This window comes from Gallus gallus, chromosome 7 (genome assembly GCF_016699485.2).
Source record: "Gallus gallus isolate bGalGal1 chromosome 7, bGalGal1.mat.broiler.GRCg7b, whole genome shotgun sequence".
Taxonomy (NCBI): Eukaryota; Metazoa; Chordata; class Aves; order Galliformes; family Phasianidae; genus Gallus; species Gallus gallus.
This window is the reverse complement of record NC_052538.1, coordinates 23,724,193-23,742,894: the sequence shown is the minus strand read 5'-3', so window position 1 is coordinate 23,742,894 and position 18,702 is coordinate 23,724,193. Positions and strand designations below refer to the sequence as shown.

The 18,702-nt window shown below is 37.8% G+C and overlaps 1 long non-coding RNA gene across 9 annotated transcripts in view; it reads right to left on the bottom strand.

The window, feature by feature from the left end:
• Positions 1-18,702, bottom strand: part of LOC101751087 — a 395,657-nt gene that overhangs the window by 333,387 nt on the left and 43,568 nt on the right. For 8 of the 9 annotated variants that reach the window (XR_006939824.1, XR_005861466.2, XR_006939823.1 and 5 more), the window contains one exon: positions 509-616. The exons of the other annotated variant lie outside the window; for it this stretch is intronic. This is a non-coding gene — a long non-coding RNA (uncharacterized LOC101751087). The remainder of the gene's footprint in view (positions 1-508; positions 617-18,702) is intronic. 9 annotated transcript variants of the gene reach the window in all.

Sequence of the window (18,702 nt, the reverse complement as noted above, 5' to 3'; positions counted from 1 at the left end):
GATCTGCTCATTAAATGCTGCATTCCAAATACATACAAAGATGCCAAGGTAATTAACAAGGCACAAAAGCTTTTGGGAGTTAAAGATACAACAGGAGCTGGGTTGAGACTGCAATTTGCATTTATAGGATAATGGCAAATCTATGAAAGTAGATTTAAAATTTCTTTACTCCTCAAAATGGCATTACAGAATTATTCTCATTGAAAAAAAATATGATTTATTTTCTACGCTTATAGGTCCTAAAAGAGTAGTTTTACTACTTTTATGATACGTGCTTTCTCCTCCCACTCAAGACTTCTCAATAACATCTTATGGAAGGACTCAAACATCTTTGAACGTATGAAGTTTTATAGCGTAACAAGCCCTTTTTACATCAGCTATCTTCTCCAAACTTCCCACCTTGTCTTCCCTAGCCACCTCAGCCTCTATACTTCCTATGCTACACTACTGTCAATCATAAAACCACAACAACTACAACCCTAACTTTTCCAAATATCTATACATTTACCTCACATGGAACCAATCTCATTCTCATTGTTATTTCAGTCAAGGAATCGTGGAAAGAGAATTCAGGTGTGCTGAGATAGATGTCTTCTCACAGGTGCAATCACTTATCCTTTAAAAAGAAAGAGAAGAGGGTTTGCTATCGACTAGTTCATTGAACGTGTTTTACAGCTTTCTCAGCTTTTATTTCTTGTTATGCGCAAGGGTAAATTCCTGGGTTGCTGCCATCTCCTCAGTAGCAGGTATATGCTTCCCTATTTTTCTCCTATGAAAGCCTGAGATTTAGTAATGTAACTGAAAACTAAGCAAAAAATGTTAGGAGTGAAATCTCATACAATAATCACGGTGCTAGCTGGAAAATGTCCTGGGGAAGACAGAGACAACGGGATGTTCAGTGCACAGGCCAACTCCTCTCTTCTTGAGTGTTGAAGGAGTCCACTTGGACTTTACCCCAGACACAGACATCTAGATGGCTTCCTAAGATTATGAGGTATGAATGTAGGCCTTGAGGTCCTTTTAAAATCTAGCTGTATTCCAATTGGCCAAGAGCAATAATAAACAACTCCCTTTCCCTAGAGTCAGGAAGAGAGCATCACGTGGAGATGAAGGAATTTTATAACAGGCCTAAGCTGCAGAATGTCTCTTTTCCCTTAGGGTGCCTGGTCCTGAAGGGCCTCTAAAGACTGAAATGCAGTTCTTATATGCTGACTTTGCTAAGTTTTCATCCAGAGAGGAAAAAAGCAAAGAAAAATAAAACGCCTAACAGTTATGTCTGCCGTATGGATAAATAATAAATACCAGATAAAGATTTTTTTCTTCAAACAAAGCAAAGGGGACTGAAAAAGCATAAGTCTTGTTCTCATTTCTTATCAAAACTTAAAAATATGAGCCGATCCACAGCAATGATAATAGCATTAATAAAGATCACGGTAATGAAAAGGTATGCGCTGTTTTAACAAAGACTGAAAACAAAATATCTTCCTGCATTTGAAAAATGTGAAACATAGGGGAAAAGGAAATAAATGAGCACTTCAAAAGCAACAGCAGACATAGGAGATAAGTAATCCCAGAGACCTCTGAAGTCAGGAAGAACAAAGAATATAAAAAACAGATGGATTTCCAAGTCAAGTGTAGAGAGACCTGAATGAATCTGCAGAGTGAAACAATGACAGTGAGGAGATGACCATGAAAATATTTAGCAGCCTTCCAGGAAATATGAAAAGTTCAGTGATTTCAGATATAATTTTTCAGTGCCTGTCCATGGGTTTATTGCTGTGCCAATGCAGAATGAAGAGCTGTCAGCATTGCATGGCAGCTGCATGCAGTTCAGGGCAGGGGGCATAGGTTGGTGCTGTCAAACTGCACCGAAGTGGGATCAGAGCGGCTAGACTTGTCCAACACTAACCTCACAGGCTGAAGATATTTATGCGTTAATACACTGTGTTGCAATTGGAGACACAAACCTTGGGAATAATAACTCCTTGTCCCAAGTTTCTTTAGCCAAAAAGTGATGCCTGGCTTGACTAATACTCTGAGATAGCTGGTAGGAGTAGCACTGACATTATTCCATTTCAGCCACACTGCATATTTTTTCATAGTCATCACTACAGTGTTTGGTTCTTACCTCAAGGACTTATTCTCTGCATTATATATGAGGAATTTACTCTGCCAGAGAATGTACTCCCCTGTGTCAACCACCTTTTGTCCCCAGTGGCCTCATTAAAAAAAGAAATATTAACTTAAAGCAAGCACATTAAAAAATGGAAACACAAAGAAAATAGCTGAATAATTCAAACTGCTCCTCAGTCATCATGATCATTATAATGCATATAACCCTGATTTGGTTTGCAGTTTTGAAGATGCACTTGATGATTTCGTTTTCCACAACAGTTCCCAGATAAAGCAGACAATTAGCTGTACCAGAACAGTCGTCCAAAGTTTTCTGAATGCTGCTTTCCCAGTCTCCTAAAAACCTCATCTCACAGCCTGGGAATCAAATTGAAGACGGCAAATTCTGATTCATCAGAATTTCTGCAGATGATGCAAGATGCAATGTCGGGTTAGTTTGTTTTTTCAAGGGGAAATGCTTTTCCTAATAAAAAGGAAGTAGACATTAAAATACTCAATACATTTTCCCAAAGCATCTAAAATAAATATTTTTTTGCCTCTTTCAAACCGCAACCAAATCAATGACCTAGACGAGTGAAATCTCAGGAAAATATTACACTGGTTCAGCCCTCTCGCACTGCTTTTCGTTCTCATCACTCTGGTCATTCACTTTCCAGCATCCTCCTGCTCAGGTGATACACCAACAGATATTTAGATATTTAGAAAAAGTCTCGTAATAAAACTGCTGATTGCAAAAGAAACGCAGTGTTCTGTATGATGAGAGCCTAAGACATTTCTGGAGCATTGGGTCACTTCCTCCACTGAACTGCTTTGTCTCTTGCAGTATGTAAAATATGACTAAGTTTTCATGAGGTGACTACTCCTATAGTAATGAGAGTCCCATTTCCTGTTACGATCCCATGCCTCATCTTTGCATTGGCAGGAAAATTTCATTTCTCATTTCTCTATGTCATTCACTTTCAGGAACACAGAGATCCCACCATATAAATGTGACAGATTCTTTCTCGTTCTGTCAGAATATCCAGTGCTGGTGATTTAGTGCTTGGAAACAGCTCTGAAACCTCGATGCACATCTTTTTGGTAGGCTGGAAAAATATCTGTGAGGAGACTTGCAAGGATAAATCAAAGTGTGAGAGACTTTACTAAACTAGAGCTATTTTTATAGCATTTAGATGATACCGCAACACTTAACCAGAGTTTAAATGATTGAACAGGTGATGAATCCCCCAGAGGAAAAAGCCATTAGGCAGTTTTAAATCCGTAAAGTAACAGTATTATGCGCTATAAAGAGCAACAAGATGTCCTCTTCTTTCTTTTCTAATACAATCTTCATCAGATTACTCCTATATAGTCTTCCCAAGGCATTTTATAAACACATCCCAAACATCTCCCTTCTTGAATTTCAATATGATCTACAAATTAGCATCTGAAGGGAAACGCTGCACAATTTTCATCCACAAGAGGATCTCAACCTACCAAGAGTATGCAGAATTTATTTATTGGCAAATGGATTTGATATATCTCCCACTTACCAACCTGCTCTCCAAGCAGATTTAATTTCACAAATGCAGTGAAATCCTATTCTCACAAGTTATGTTTCCATTTAAAAAACAAACAAACAAACAAAAACAATGAAACAAAGAGTGTTTAGGAAATGCATTTGCAGAGGACCCCACATTCTGTCCTCTGGCTGCATGGACAAGAAACTCCACAAGTTTTCTGTCTTTTCAGCCGAGTGTCTGAGTCAACAACCTTATTAGATCTCAGCAGTGTCCTCTGAAACCATCCAACTTTGTTTAACTAATTAAATAACCACTGGAGCAGTAACCTGACTTTCCTCTCTCACGCATGACTTCCCTAACCTCTTTCTTGTCCAATGAATGTTTAATTACTGAGGTAAAGCGAAACATTTGCAAGAGAAGAGATGAGAAAAGCTTGCTCACAGCATGCTTGATAGCCCACTTATTCTGGAAGTATGATGAACCAATGGGTAAGATAGGGTTAAGCAAATCTTCTAGAACTCAAATCTTCTAAACTCAAGCTTCACAAAAATTAGGAACCTATTCTCCAAAGCAGCCTGTAGAAAAGTTAGAGGTGCAGACCAGTTAGCTCACACTTTTGAAACTTACTTAAGAATTTAAGCTAATAATTTTCACTTTTGTTATCACCTTTCACACACGCTGTGCCTTTGGGATGTCACCCAGTATTTTTAACTCCAAGCTCTACAAATGAATTTTTAAAGTTAGGAGATTGACCACTTCAAGTCACTATGAAAACTGGCAAATCTTCCTCCTGAGGATTCCTGAGAATCCTTTCATAGCATGCCTGGTATACGGTTACCTGTACAAAAACTTCTTTCATTTACCATGTCAGTAAAAAAAAAAAATAACATATACCCAATAGAACAGCCAATGAATAAAGATATAATCTGGATAGATTTATAACCTATGTGGAAAAGACAGTACTGTCTAGAAAGAAATATTGATTTAAGATAGAAATTAGCTTTCATTTTCTTCCCACTGACTACAAGGGTCTGGGGATATAGCCTTTCACTTCCAGGACTCGTAGAACAAATTCTGGCCCTGAATCAAAACTCCACTCAAAATAAGGAAATCAAACAGAAGCCCTCATTTTTAAATAGTAACTAGGAACCTATAGGATTGCAGTGTTTTTCACATCCTCTTACCACAATATATCTTCCTAAATCCATTCGGGTTTCGGAACCATCCATACCGGATCTTCCTTGTCAAAAGAGTAAAAAGAGAAGTTTCCCTGTGCCTGAAGCCTACCATGCAGATGACCCCTGAAGAAGCATATTACCACTTCTATGCTTCAAATTTTGGTTTTCTCATAGCAACCACTTCCTCCTCCCTCCTCTCTGTAAACCAGCTGCCTGCAATTTAAATGGGGCAGTGAGAACTGCTCCAAGACTTGACTACTTCAACCAAGCAAGGAAAACTTCCCCTCTTAGTTCCCCGCTGAGGCTGCCGCTTCCCGGGCTCAAAGTTTTTGTTTGTTTTCTTCTCAGGCCACTGCTTTCCAGCAGTTTATCTCTTGTATGAATTCTGTGTGTGTCCTTTGAAGTATGGCAGGTGAGCTAAGTTTTCATTTTCTATAAAATAATGCAGGTCAAGGAGCAAGAAGCATGCCTATTCTGTACCTGAATCTGAGAAGCAAAGGCTGCTATAACCTAAAGTGCCTGTCACAAATGGAAGTTGTCACGGATCATTCTAAAGGAAAGAAAAACTCTGTATCACATCAGTAGTCTCCTTGTCTGTTATCGCAGTTGTCAGCCAAAAGGAAAAGGGCCTAGCAGAAATGTGACAGCAAAATAATGATGCTGTTAATAACTCATTGGATTAGGAACAATCTTTCCAATGGAGAGAGAAATCTATTGTTGGCTCTAATTATTGTAGGGTTTAGAGGCAATATCATCTTGCCTCCAAAACATAAAGGGCTGCAGTTTTGTCACTCACTGTTCTTTTGGGATCCCATTAGCAAAACACTGAAACAGACAAGTTGACTTAACTGATGAAAACAGGATTATTCATATACACAGAGTGGTGCACGTGATTAACAATTTTGCTAAAAAAGATTTAAACTACATTTCTGTTATTCTTTAATGTTGCTAATAATTTAATATAATATAATAATATACAATAAAAATAGCATTCCACTATTTTCTATTGCTTCCTCTTTATTTTCTGTTGGTAACAGTTCTTCATCCCTGAGTTGCTCATGTGCCCATTGTACTGAAACAACAGTAATAAATACATTCGCCTGGACTTTCTTATCTTTACCTCATGAAGCAGATGATAGCCTGTACAAGTAAAGCAGATTCTCTCCCCAGTAAAATATTCTGTTTCAGTTTACTGTATTTCTAACTCCATTTGTACACAAGCCAAGCACTGAGGGATGATTTGAGTGTACTGATTGTTTCTTCTCATGTTCTGTGATCCAGAGCTAAAGCAGTAGGGACAAAGATGCCAGCACTGCCATCTCTTCTGATGCCCACTCCAAAAATACGAAAATGAAAATCTCTTGGGGGAAGATGTTTAATGGGGCTATGAGCTAAGTGAATATCTGACATTCAGAACGTTCTCATTTTCTGAATGAGAAACATTTTCAATTCTCATGAGAAGAGGATCACTATCCTTTTCAGTCATGTCTATATCCACGTCTGTCCACATGCTAGTTTCAGTAGAGGAAAATTTCAGACCACGAAAGGCAAAAATGCAGTTTTATAATGAGGAAAAACAGCTTTTTCTCATTCACATATCTGTGTGTGGAGACACTGGCCTGTATTACATATACATGAGGAGCGTAGCGTACTCTAGGCTTAAAATCTTTGGAAGCCTCTATTGGATGCTCTTTTTTCCCTAGTTCAGTGAGACGAAGTGCAGACAGTAATAGCCTGCACCCTACACAGGACTGCAGAGGAGAGTAAAAAAAAAAAGAAAAAAGAAAAAAGAGATGTTCACATTTCTAAATAATTGTCACCTATGCCTTTAATGTGAAATTATTCTGTCATAATGTGACAACCGGTCACACATTGCACACATACTGATTCACATCTGTCACCAACACGGAGTTTCTTTTCAGGATCCCCAAAGTCATTCTGATCAGGTACTACAGAGTGAAGCAGTATGTGTGACCGGTATGTCTGCAAGTGTACCACAAACAGCGTTGTTGCCAGGAAGGAAATAATAACTCTTTTACTCATCTGTTAACAATTCCTAACAATTTCAGCTTTACCTAGAGCTTCTGATTATATTTTCTATCTAAGTTTCAAAAGTAGTTTTATTAATTTTCTTATCTTATCATTAATTTACATGTTGCTCTGGCTTTCATGTTTCTCTGCCATTTCCAAGATGAAAATGTTAACTAAAATGAATGTGTTTAATACCCTTGCTGCAATCTAATAACCAACTGGAATAAATCTTCATCCATTTTGCCTTTTTCTTTTTAACATTTTGAAACTCCATCAAGAAATAATACAAAAAGAATTAAAATTAAAACAAAGGAAATAAGAAAGTATGGATAATTTCTGTTGCTGATTTTATCTTTTGGTTGTTTGCTTTGAGATTCTGTTGTTATTTTTGTCCAGGTCTTTATCGTTGCCTCGTAGGCAAATAGCTTTATGAAAGTGTTAGAAGTGGCCTTTTGACAGCTAAATAGGATAGAAGCAAAATTTCCATTTTATTCAAAGCCTCCTTCACAAACCATGCAATTTTCCTTATCCACCCAGTTTAAATTCAAGGCTTCTGCAGTGATATCGCACTCAGTCAAATGCGACAGGTTATTTCTATTAAAGTTCGGGGCTGAATGGAGACTAACTAGAATGTCGATGCTATTGCTCATATTTCATTCCAGTGGCAGAATGCAGTAGCTTGGATGAGTTTAAGATGATAAAATTTATAACACTGCTGAAACTGAAAAACTGTTTGTTGATATGGTTCAATTTGTTTAAATAAATATTTCTCCTGATGACTTTAAGTGATATTTTCTCTCTAATCGCTTTTAATTATTTTTGGTGGCATGGCCTTAATAATTTGGCAGTGTAATCATTTGTCATTTAAAGGATTTTGCAGTACCCTTATAACCTAAGCCATGTATTGTATGATCAATGCTATTTACTTACCATTTTCTGTTATCTCACTAAAGAAAAACACAATTTATCGTTTAAACTCACGGAGAAAAAATTGTGTAGTCAACAGCTCCCTAGTATCAACTGCACTTTAAAACTTGTTTTATTTAACCTAACGCAGCAGAAGCTCATTCATTGCTTTTCTGTTTCTTTTCCTTCAATGGATATTCTCTGGTAGGTTCAGGTCGTTACTAGAGGTCAGATGAGAAAATACCAATGACTGCAGGTCACCAGCAATTACTGGAGAAAGATTTGTGTGAACCAATGGGTATTTCAATGGCAAGGTGTAGGGTTATCCTCTAAAAGAACACATGTTTTCTGCAATGAGAGTATGACATTAAAATGTAAAGATGAAGCACTATAAAACAAGACAATGACATTTTTTTTATCCAAATACTACTTAATTTCCTACATGCTGTTTCGGCTTACCATACTGGCAGCTAACCAATTACAGTTTAAGTAACTCACAATTCAACTTTATTTGGAAAATTTTATATAATACATACAACATATTTCTGACAGCTAGAGTGAAGTTTGCTAGCATACAGAGGACAAGCTAAAACTCATGAAACTGAAGTCATGTGTGAGGCTTTTCATAAGCTGTCTGCATATCAGGTTTAGGCTGATGTTGCAACGAAGCTTGAAAAGTCAGATTTCTTGACTGTTTCTAAATTGATCTCTGTCTGCGGATCAATCATTTACATAAATTTCCTCACTGTACGACTTCCATTGCATTCCATTCATCCATGTGACATGTTTTGTGGTGTTAGTGTTATCAATTGCACCAGTCTTTTGTCTCAGGAAATCTACATGTTATTACCAAATTAACAGCAAAATAACAGCTTTGTAAAGCAGAGCAAATATTGGTATCTATACCAGTACAGTCACGGTATCTGCACATGAATTTGAACAGCTAAGTTAACTCATGCACACTGACTACTCAGCTAAGACTGTAAACAAACTAATTGTTTTCTGTGTATTTTCCAAGACAGTATTCTTGGATCTTGATCATTTAGTGGATGATGTGTTGCAATGTGAATTTTGGTGCACTGTGGGTTTATTTCATTTTTCTTACCACTGACTTCTGCCCGTTTTTGCTGATTTATACAGCATACTGCTAGAAAATGAACTGCAAATGATAAAATGGAATAGACAAACTGGAACTTGTCTTCAGGGAATATCCCAGCATTTGAGCTTAATATTTGCTATTCATGAGTATTTTTCTCCAGCTATGCTCTACTGCCCAGTGTTCCCACAAAGTAAATGAGGCACCATTTAAACATGAGGAAGATGAAAATTTTCATAATCTCCCTATCTTACCATAGAATCACCAAAGGTGGAAAAGGCAATATCATCTGGTCCAACTTACCACCAATATTTCCCCAATAAACAATGACTCTACCACTTCCCTGGGCAGCCCATTCCAGTGCCTCACCTCTCTTACAGAGAAGAAATGTTTTCTAATATCTAACCTGAACCTCCTCTGGCACAACTTGAGGCCATACCCTCTTGTCCTACTGCTGCTACCTGAGAGAAGAGGCCAACCCCCACATCTCGACAACCCCTTTTCAGGTAATTGTAGAGAGCTATAAAAGGTCTCCCCTGAGCCTCCTCTTCTAATGGGTTTCATTTTCCCTGTTATTTAGTTGTCTTAAAGAAGTTCTATATCATAAAGTTAGGTCTATGAACAACTATCAAACTTTGAATGCAATAGTTATCCAATAAAATCTCTAAACTTCTCTCCATCAGATGGAGAGAATGATAACACACAGACCTGCACAGCCAGGAAAATAATTATATTATACTTCCCAGCCCAAGCATCCCTAAGCACCCAAAAATTAGCAGTGTATTTGGTTAGTTACTGTTTTCTGCTTTTGGTCTGAGGACGGCTGTTCTTCTGTTCTCATATATTTGCAGTATTTCAAGGAATGTAGTTAATATTGCTTCTGAAACAGGTCAACCAAAAGATTTTTTTTTTTACATAATCACTTCTATAACTGATTTATTTGCTAGAGTTCATCTCAAACTTTAGGAATACAGAAGTCATTTTCAAAGAATAGTTTTGAACACAATCTGTGAAATGCACCAGCGTCTCTCAGGCAAGTTGAGTGTTAAGTGTATAGGTTTTGTGGTCTTCTCTTTAGCATTTTCAGCAATGTAGACATCTATACTTCTGACTAAATGCGTGTCAGAAGCTTTTTCAAATTATATTCTTGTATTAATCACCTAGTAGGATTTTAGACGCTTTCAGACATCCAGCATGGCATTCAACTTCACCTACAATAGGACCGAGAAACATAGGGAAGGATGCGCACTTCAGATTTTTTAGTGACCTTCAGTATGTCAGATACATCCTCATCTATTCATGTTTTGGTGTGATGGTTCCATACACCGTATCAGTAAGTCCCCAGAGACAAACAGCAAATATGGCTGCTTTCAAACAGGCAATCCAATCGATTTCCCTTGTACTGGAATTTTCCAACCTAATTTTATATCCCTCAGAACACAGCTATCTATCTAGGTGTATTGACAAGACTGGATGTACACAGGTCATTTAAAAGATAAAGGTCACATACATACCATGCCTGCAGACTGCATTTATTAACATCACCCTCCTGACTTGCAACATCATCAGTGTCATCTGGACTAATGCTGGAGCAAATGAAATGTGGCAGAACAAGAAACTGTTGCCAAGCGTGTAGATGTACATACATTAGCAATACACAGGGAAGTTCAGTCTTATTAGTCCCTGAAAAAACACACTCTTCCACAAAGACAGCAAAAAGTATAGTCTTCGCAGGAGACTGCCCAGCCTGGTGATTTTGTAGCGCTTTTAATCAAATGGAGAATAAAAAGGAAACTGCTGACCTGAGGTTTATGAAATAGTATTTATACAGAAGGAACACGTTCTCAATAAGGGCATGTTTATTGCTGTTTAAAATTCACATTGCAGGAACATACAAAACCCAAATTGACAGGGGATCCCCAGTGAGAACTATGGTACTGGTGTCCACTACAGTTATTTTTGGAAATTGCTCTGGATTAACACTGACTTTCATACAGTTGCTTGGAATCTGCACGTCTGACTGAAGGTCTGAGCAGCTCCCTGCAGGAAATGCATGGCCCCAGTGGAAGTGCTTCACTGACTACAAGTTATTACACTAGCTATGAGACCTGTATTAAATAGCCCTGAGTACAGCCACTGCTTGTATTATAGTACATGTTTCTCTGCACCTTTTCTTCAGGATTAGATGTTGGTCAATAGGAGAGTTTGGCAAAACTGTACTCATGAGAGACCTGTTCATAAGAAAACATTCTGGGAGATATTTCTGTCAACATTTATTCAACTCCACTGTAAATAAATAAATCTATTCGTATCTTACGTTAATTCAAAATTTGAAGATTTTAGTATTATCTTCCATGATCTTGAGGAGATATAAGCTGGGCCTATCTTGGAAATTGGTCACTACCCCTAAACAAGCACTAACCTCTTTTGCTGTTTAAGCTGCACAGGAAAATAATTCTTGAGGGGCTGCTAACTTGGTCTTCTTACACTAGGAAAATGCATTAGTCAGGTTTTAATTTGTTCTAGCCAAGTACTGCACCATTCCCACACTTCTTGATCCAGAGTTCCATTAAATCTATTTCTCTCTATAGCATTCAATGCACAGCAGAGATGTTTTCTTGCTTTGAGCTCTCATCCTCCCAGACTATTCTGTGAGTTTATATTTCCCATGATTCACCACCAATTTCTTTGCTGCTTGTTTACCAAATGTACTATGGGTACCCTGCCATAACAAACAACACAGAAGAAAAGATCTGGATGGGAAGCCCTGGCATAAAGATGAAAGGAAAATGCAACATACTCAAACTTTAAGTTCTACAAAGTACCGTCTCAATTCTTTAAGACTAAGGCTTTCAAGAAAACAGGCACTTCCAAGGGAGAAAAAAAAAAAAAAAGTCTTCAGCTTTTAAACACTTAAAAAAAAAAAAAAACTTCCAGAGGAAACTTTCCAGCAAAACTTCCCTCACTTCTGAAAAGAGAATTCTATTTGCTCATACATTCCAAGCATGGAGTGCTGAAGAGGAGACCTCCCAGAGAGAATAAACACATGCCAGTGCAGAAAACTATGCCAGGAAGGATTTCATTTGTTATTGAGGCTTCTTCAGATTGCAGGTTTCACAGTACCCATTCAGATGCACTTTCTCACTGAGAACTTTGCCTAATGCATGCTTCAAAAAGGAGCTTTAAGTGTACTTCTTAAAAACAAGATTCTCTGAGGACTTGGTAAAGCTTATCCTTTGAATAACATGCCACCAGAGGGTTAGCATTAGGTTCTCTTCACATGGATAGCCAAGACTCAGAGACCCTCACACTTCACCATCTCTAAGCTGTAACTGCACACTCACACTAAGGCTCATCTCAAGTTCCTACATGCAGTGCTCAAAGACATTACCTGCTCAGAAGTGAGGTGAGGGCAGAAAACACGTTCTTCTGTTTCCACTGCACATTTTATATCATTACAATAATCTCATTATTGAATGAGAGTGCAAAACGTTGCACCCAAGAAAATTCAGAGAAGAAAATTACATTGGCAGTTTGCTGGGAGTTATCTAGCCCTATCTCTTGTCCCATGGCAGGATGGGCTACTCTTTAACTATTCCTGGCAAGGGCCAGTGATAAAGATGGACAAAACTCCCATGAGTCAGTCTCCTTCCTACTGCAAAGTTGTCTTCCAGATATCAAAACCAAATCTCCTTTCTGAAATTTAAACTCAGAGTCTGTTTCCTCGATAAAGAAAGGTAGAGAACAAATTATTCCTTCCATTCTGGCAGCTGTTTGTTGCATGTTTGAAGACTCCTCTCATGTCTTCGCTCTTCTGCCAGATAAGATAAAGCATAAATACACTTGCCCTTTCACAGTGTATTGCAGTGGCTACTGAAATCCAGGAATGAATTACACAGATTACAAGAGACTTGAATGGCAGCATAACAGGATATAATACCCAGCTTGTGTATGAATGAACAGTGTGTGAAGACTTATTTAGCATCAGTATTTGCCTATGGTGATGGCTTTATCTAATTAATTACTTTATGAAGTGCTTGATTATGATAGCAGTGAATGTCTTTCCTGCCCACTCTTATCATTTCCTTAAAACTGTTCTGTTCAGTTGAGATATACATGCTTACGAGAGCTCGTTTATATACTAGGTAGCAAACAGCAGCTTCTCAGTCCTATTTTTTTCTTTTTTTTTCCCCAAAACCTGTTATCTGATGATCACAGCCACCAAATAAAGCCTCTTAATACCTCTAGCAGATCAGATTATTCAGAAGTCAAATGAGAAAAAAGCAGCAGCCTGAAATATTTCTTCCTTTCTCCATTTTTAAGATCTTTCTCATATCTTCTCCCTTTGTGCCAAACTTTCAAGATGTAATTGGAAATGTTGGATACACTCCTTCAAAAACGTTCTCAGAACAAATTACCAAGTACCGTTCTGTGAAAGGAGAGCAGGCAAGCTGATATTCACATATTTGGCCTTTTTTTGTTGTTGTTGTTGCCAATCACAGCTTCAGAACATTCTTAGGAACTGAATTATGTTACTTCTTGATTGGTTTTCAAGTCCAACTCCTTCTGGCATCAGGCATTCCTGATTTCACTGGCCATTTTAATTTGTTTTGATACAATTCCATGCAAAGTTTCATTTTAGATACATTCATATCTGGGAGATGTCTTGATCTCTGCCAAATTCATTCTTGTGTCTGTTTTGTAAATCATTATTGCTTTAGGATTCCTGTTAATCATGTGTATATACCATCCTACAACTTTAAAATGTAAAGGCCAAAGGTGCAATGAAGAAACAAAGCTTAAAAAAATAAAAAATAAAAATAAAATACACCCCCATAGCAGACCTAAAAGGTGAACAGAGAAAAATTTTGCTTGCCTACAATGAAGTATGTAATTCACACGTCATTTCCCAGTCTCTTTATTCATGAAGCAACAAATTGCTCATGTGTGAGCTGTGTTACAGACTATTTATCCATAAACACAGATGATAGGTTCAGCGGAGGGCTGAGAAAACCATGTCATCCTTATATATTGACCCTGTGAGATCTCTTACAGTGCACAACAGTGTGATCAGAGCTGTTGAGAGCAGCATGAGCACACATAACTTAATGACTCAATTTACTGCTACTGTCTTGACAGTGTAGTGAAAGTGAAACATCCTGGACCTTTATATAGATGATGTTTTTACTGAGTCAGAATCAGAACATGGAAGACTTCAGTCCATGCGTGTGTCCATGTCTGACATTTAGGGGTTTCACAGCAGAAGATTATGGGTCATTACTGAAAAAAAAAAAAAAAAAACACCCATGCTTGTACTCAGACTCAGAAGCAACAGCCAAGACCACCTGGGTAACCTTGTTTTGGGGGCATGAACATAAATACAGAGAGACTTGAGGAGAATGCCAATTACATGTAGAAGATCTACAGCAGGGCTAAAGCAGCCAGAAGACTGTATAAGTCCTTTACTCCAAAACCATTTATCACTGTTATCATTTACCATCTTTTCTGAGCACTGTGTGGATATAAGACAAATCTTCCCATGCCAAATCTGGAAGGAAGCAAATGCAACAGAAGATGCGTAGAGAAGCAGCAGAGAGCTGAAGGTATTACCTGAAGTCTGTGTAAATTCACTGTAGAATTATCTTTTTCAGGCTGTGAATTACATACAGAGGCATTGGTTCATAACCCTGAGGCCAAACTGATGTTTGCTTCTGAAGATAACACTCCCTGGATGACAAAGGAGTAGGACTGCGCTGGGTGTCTCTGTCCACCACAAATGGCAGAATATTAACTGGCTGATTTAAGCAGAATAAACAGTAGTATATGAACCCCAAATAGTCTGTGCAAGGGTCATTATCCTTCTACTGCTGGTAGTAAAGGACAAAAATTGCAGGCGAAGACTCTCAGACATCTCATATAACCCAACTACTATGACGAAATTTCTCCTCTCCTTGCAAAGGTTATACAAAACAGAAAAAAATGCCACTCTTTTGCTATTAGTTTTCAAATTCCAATGAATGGTGAGACTGAGTAGGGAAGAATAATTAAATGCTGTAGTAATTAGGCTGATTAATACTGGCATCATATCTGACATTTGTAATATGAACTGAAGGACAACCCACAACATGGATCTATGTGATTATGACATTTCTTAAAGTGCATTCAGAGATTGAAATCAGTAGATAAATGGGAGTCATTACACAGTTGTCTTTTTGCTTTCTGTTTTCAAGATCCTTTTTTGCAGTGACTTGAGGGAAAAAGTGAAAGGGATGATGTTTGCAAGCTTTTATGAAAAGCTTTTTTTTTTTCCCCCTGGCTCCTTCAACATCTAAGCAAACAGCATCTGAAGAGACAAACTAAAACATCCTTGTGTGTTGAATTCAGAGCAATGCACATAGCCATGAAATACATTCTTCTGCTTGTTGCAAGGTAGACACATTATCATCTTGCAATGTTCAGCCCTCGAGACCAGCTGTCTGTGACCCAAGATTGAGTTTGGTTCAGTACAACTGGGTGACCTTGGGTAAGATTCGCTGAGAAAATTGTTGTTGAGGTGTGAAAAAGTCCATGAACTCAAGTGATGCGAGATAAGAAAAGCAAAAACACAGACAGAATTGTAATTGTTGAGATAGAGAAGCTCAAGGATTTAAGAGAAAAAAATATTCACAAGAAAAGCTGAAACTCCCACAGGAAAAAAAATAAAAAGGGTTTAAGAAAAAGAATTAAAAGGTGCACAAGCAGTGAACAAACAGCCCTCTCTCCTAGGAGTGATGGAGATCTGCCTTTCTCCACCAGCACGATGAGTGCCCGCCAGCACAGGGGACTCAACAGAGGCAATGATCTTGTTAATGCTTAGACTCACAGCCCATTAGTCCTACCCACCTCCTACGAACACAGCAGATAAATAGTTATACTCCTAAAATCAGTAATATCCTGATCCCAGAGACCCCTCACTCATGGGGAAAGGCATCCATACAAAAGCGATGGAGGGATGGGAAGGGTTACAGTCTTTGTCATGCTTTGCTTTCCCAGAAGCTCAATCAAGCACTGCTAGCTTAGTTCAAAAACAGAAGAAACACTGAAGGATGCTTCCTTCCCAGACAGTATCCAGTCACAATGTTCATCAGGAGAGTCTTTGACTCCAGAGACTTCTGTATTTTAACAGCAGCCACAATTAATATTCCCATTCGCGTAACAGTGTTATGAATTCACTCCAGCTAGGAAGTGGCCCTGTTAGCAGGCTTAAGGTGAAGAGTAAGCACTGATTTCCACCTATATCTTTAAAAAGGCCAAAGAGTAAGCGAACACTACCTCTCTAAGGAGAACAACACTGGTAGGGGATGTTCTTCATACAGTCAAAATAAATATTTGGGCACTTTTCCTCATACAAACAGGGCTTTGCACACTTTCCTTAGCTGCCACTAAAAGAACAATTGCCTCAGGAACATTCTGATTTAGCATGGTGAAAGGTGCCTGTTGACAACGCCTTGGGAAAGCATCTGAAGATGGGGGTAAATTTTGGCTGTTTGTTTTTCTTCTCCTTAGAGATCTAGCACAGGCAGTTGAATTAAACTGCTTTTTAATAGCTGTTGATTTCAAAGACTGTTAAAGCAAACATAAGCTTTTCCACAAATTTCTGGATCTTTCTGAAATAGAAGAAAGAAATAGAAGAACTGTTGTTTTTTTTTCCCCATGAAAAACAATTAGAAATGCTATGCTTATTGTGAAAGTCACATTGCAGTTGTGATGATATAGAGGTAAGCAAGGGAAACTTTGATGGTAAATGAACATAGATTGTTAACAAGCAATAGTACTGTATTATTTGGGTCAATTTTGTTTCATATCTGAAGAAAGGTTTATAATTCTGAAATTTCATCTGTGTTCTTTTTTAATTTCCAGCTGTCATCTGCTCTAATAAAATATATTTCATTTGCCAGCAGATCCTGTTATGATAAAATAAACCTTTCCTTGCCTCTTTCCTATCCTTCACTCTTTCCTTCCTTCTCTTCACCTACTTATATTCTATGCTCAATGTCAGAAGCAAAGGAGGAGACCATACTGATGAAGCAGCTGAAAAACTATACAGACACCAACATTTCTCATTCATATACTTAAGGTTCTAAATTAACTAATCTACATTTGCATATACTTCAGTAAGGGCATAATTAGTGGACAGTATCTCTGAGACAATAATGAGCTGTTTTTGTTAACCACACCCACCCTAATAATTATGGCAAGCTTGGACTTCAGGAGCGGTACGATAGTTACCCAGGTAAGACTAAAGAAATAATTAAACATCTTAATATGTTTCCTTCTCTGTAAGTCACTCTGCTTCTGGGCTGAGGTATTCAGGAACCTCTTGAAAAATATTTGAGTTTGGCTACAGTGTGGCTGAAGGATCAGGAGGCAGTTATAGCTCTGGAAATCTGGAATAATGCAAATGAAGGATTGTAGGAAGGAGCAGATTTCTTTTTCTGCTTCTACTGTTCTGAGCATAAACGAACCTTCTAATCTGTTTGTTTCCTCTTATTATTGCCAAGTAAAATGACGCGTTTCAAATATTACCAGGGGACTATCATGCCTTCTCCTAACCTTGCAATTGGTCTTCTATTTTTCAAACACAATCTTTCAATGTGTCTGTCACTGCAGTGTTAAGAACATTTAAGAGGTTTCAATTTGGAACATTTGTCATTCAAATGTGACCAGTCTTCCCCAATATTTATTTTCATACTTTTCATCTAAAAATAATATTTGATGGTTTTTGCTACTGACAGGTCTATCAGTTCTGTATTTGACACACATATATCATCCCCCATACTGCTAAGCATATCAAATAGTAGAGAACAGATCCATGAAGACCATCAGTCAATCATATTGTTCATCTTTTGCCCACAGCAGATCAAGTAGATCTTTATTATTCCAAAAGAGTGTTTGTCCAGCCTGCTCTTAAAAGTCTTTAATGATGATAAAGTTTCTCCAGCCTCCCCTGGCAATCTATTTCAGTACCTAATTATCCTTACTTTTGGAAAGTGTTTCTTTTTAATGTCTAAGTTAAATTTCCCTTGCCACTATTAAAAAGGCCATTACTTTTTGTACTATCCACAGTGGACACGACGGAAAGATTATTCACTTCTTTTCTGCAACAACTTTTTATGTGTTTGAAGATTGCTATCGTATTCCTTATCTGTTTTTCTTTCTTTTTTTTTTTTTTTTAAGTTTTTAAATCAAACATTCCCAATGACTGCAGTCATTGTAGTGCCTTTATCAGACAGACATGTTTTCAGACCTTTCTTACAGGTCACGCTTCCAAAGACTTACAACATCTTCGCTGTACTCTGGATATTTTTAAATAGTCCAGTACCATTGTCTATGTGCAGTTAGTGTCTTAACATCTGTCGTATCACACAAACAACGTTGTCAGGAGTTAGACAGCTGTAAAATTAGATACTCAGAACTTGCATATTTCTTTTTCAATTTATAGTTAATCTTTCTTTATAGCAGATCCACACTGTGTGAGTATTCTGGAGCTGCGTAAAACAGAGACACTTCTGAGCATTCATTTATGTCAGCTCAGGATCTCCTTTTACCATTCCCACTTAAGCCATCCAGATGTCCACCAAACATTCATTTATTTACTGGTTCTGCTGCTTTAAGCAAGAATATTTTGGTTTCAAAGTGTTGGTCACGTGCAAAGACAGTTCTTGAGGTTCCAGACTTGAGAGGTAACTTAAGCCCTACTCACATAATTTAATTCTGTCATGTAACTATCTCCTAGCACTTCTGAACTTTATCTAAAATTTGGATCAATCCCTAGTGTAGCCATGTAAGTAAGTTAATTTAAATAATATTCATTAAC